This window comes from Triticum urartu, chromosome 4A (assembly GCF_056163025.1).
Source record: "Triticum urartu cultivar PI428250 chromosome 4A, HENAU_Tu73, whole genome shotgun sequence".
Lineage (NCBI taxonomy): Eukaryota > Viridiplantae > Streptophyta > Magnoliopsida > Poales > Poaceae > Triticum > Triticum urartu.
Window position 1 is genome coordinate 437,696,663 of NC_141876.1, and position 3,028 is coordinate 437,699,690.

The following is a 3,028-nucleotide window of genomic DNA, read 5'->3' on the forward strand; positions in this document are numbered from 1 at the left end:
TAGCCCTAGAGTTCGTACTAGAATAACACCTTAAGATACAAATCAACCAAAACCCTAATGTCACCTAGATACTCCAATGTCACCTCAAGTATCCGTGGGTATGATTATACGATATGCATCACACAATCTCATATTAATCTATTCAACCAACACATAGAACCTAAAAGAGTGCCCCAAAGTTTCTACTGGAGAGTCAAGACGAAAACGTGTGCCAACCCCTATGCATAGGTTCATGGGCGGAACCCGCAAGTTGATCACCAAAACATACATCAAGTGGATCAATAGAATACCCCATTGTCACCACGAGTATCCCACGCAAGACATATATCAAGTGTTCTCAAATCCTTTAAGACTCAATCCGATAAGATAACTTCAAAGGGAAAACTCAATCATTACAAGAGAGTAGAGGGGGGGGAGAAACATTATAAGATCCAACTATAATAGCAAAGCTCGCGATACATCAAGATCGTATCACCTCTAGAACACGAGAGAGAGAGAGAGAGATCAAACACATAGCTACTGGTACATACCCTCAGCCCCGAGGGAGAACTACTCCCTCCTCGTCATGGAGAGCACCGGGATGATGAAGATGGCCACCGGATAGGGTTTCCCCCCTCCAGTAGGGTGCCGGAACAGGTCTAGATTGGTTTTTGGTAGCTACGGAGGCTTCTGGCGGCGGAACTCCCGATCTATTATGCTCCTCGAAGTTTTAGGGTATATGGGTATATATGGGAGGAAGAAGTACGTCGGTGGATCTCCAGGCTGTCCACGAGGCAGGGGCGCACCCAGGGGGGGTGGGCGCGCCCCCACCCTCGTGGGCAGCCCGAGACTTTCCTGGTCCATCTTCGATACTCCGTGGGCTTCTTCTGGTCCAAAAATAAGTTCCGTGAAGTTTCAGGTCAATTGGACTCCGTTTGATTTTCCTTTTCTGTGATACTCTAAAACAAGGAAAAAACAAAAACTGGCACTAGGCTCAGGGTTAATAGGTTAGTCCGAAAAATAATATAAAAGGGCTTAATAAAGCCCATAAACATCCAAAACAGATAATATAATAGCATGGAACAATCAAAAATTATAGATACGTTGGAGACGTATCAGCATCCCCAAGCTTAATTCCTGCTCGTCCTCGAGTAGGTAAATGATAAAAACAGAATTTTTGATGTGGAATGCTACCTAACATTTTTATCCATGTAATTCTCTTTATTGTGGTAAGAATATTCAGATCCATAAGATTCAAGACAAAAGTTTAATATTGACATAAAACAATAATACTTCAAGCATACTAACAAAGCAATTATGTCTTCTCAAAATAACATGGCCAAAGAAAGCTATCCCTGCAAAATCATATAGTCCGGCTATGCTCTATCTTCACCACACAAAATATTTAAATCATGCACAACCCCGATGACAAGCCAAGCAATTGTTTCATACTTTTGATGTTCTCAAACTTTTTCAATCTTCACACAATACATGAGCGTGAGCATGGACATAGCACTATAGGTGGAATAGAATGGTGGTTGTGGAGAAGACAAAAAGGAGAAGATAGTCTCACATCAACTAGGCATATCAACGGGCTATGGAGATACCCATCAATAGATATCAATGTGAGTGAGTAGGGATTGCCATGCAACAGATGCACTAGAGCTATAAGTGTATGAAAGCTCAAAAAGAAACTAAGTGGGTGTGCATCCAACTTGCTTGCTCACGAAGACCTAGGGCATTTTGAGGAAGCCCATCATTGGAATATACAAGCCAAGTTCTATAATGAAAAATTCCCACTAGTATATGAAAGTGATAACATAGAAGACTCTCCATTATGAAGATCATGGTGCTACTTTGAAGCACAAGTGTGGTAAGAGGATAGTAGCATTGTCCCTTCTCTCTTTTTCTCTCATTTTTTTATTTGGGCCTTTTCTTTTTTATGGCCTTTTTTTATTTTTGTTTGCGCTTCTTTGGCCTCATTTTTTTATTTTTCATCCGGAGTCTCATCCCAACTTGTGGGGGAATCATAGTCTCCATCATCCTTTCCTCACTGGGACAATGCTCTAATAATGATGATCACCACACTTTTATTTACTTACAACTCAAGAATTACAACTCGATTCTTAGAACAAAATATGACTCTATATGAATGCCTCCGGCGGTGTACCGGGATGTGCAATGACTCATGAGTGACATGTATGAAAGAATTATGAACGGTGGCTTTGCCACAAATACAATGTCAACTACATGATCATGCAAAGCAATATGACAATGATGGAGTGTGTCATAATAAACGGAACGGTGGAAAGTTGCATGGCAATATATCTCGGAATGGCTATGGAAATGCCATAATAGGTAGGTATGGTGGCTGTTTTGAGGAAGGTATATGGTGGGTTTATGGTACCGGCGAAAGTTGCGCGATACTAGAGAGGCTAGCAATGGTGGAAGGGTGAGAGTGCGTATAATCCATGGACTCAACCTTAGTCATAAAGAACTCACATACTTATTACAAAAATCTATTAGTTATCGAAACAATTTACTACGTGCATGCTCCTAGGGGGATAGATTGGTAGGAAAAGACCATCGCTCGTCCCCGACCGCCACTCATAAGGAAGACAATCAATAAATAAATCATGCTCCGACTTCATCACATAACGGTTCACCATACGTGCATGCTACGGGAATCACAAACTTTAACACAGGTATTTCTCAAATTCACAACTACTCGACTAGCATGACTCTAATATTACCATCTCAATATCTCAAAACAATTATCAAGTATCAAACTTCTCATAGTATTCAATGCACTTTATATGAAAGTTTTTATTATACCCCTCTTGGATGCCCATCATATTAGGACTAAATTCATAACCAAAGCAAATTACCATGCTATTTAGGACTCTCAAAATAATATAAGTGAAGCACAAGAGTTCATTTATTTCTATAGAATAAAACCACCACTGTGCTCTAAAATATATAAGTGGAACACTAGGGCAAATGACAAACTACTCCGAAAGATGTAAGTGAAGATCAATGAGTAGTCGAA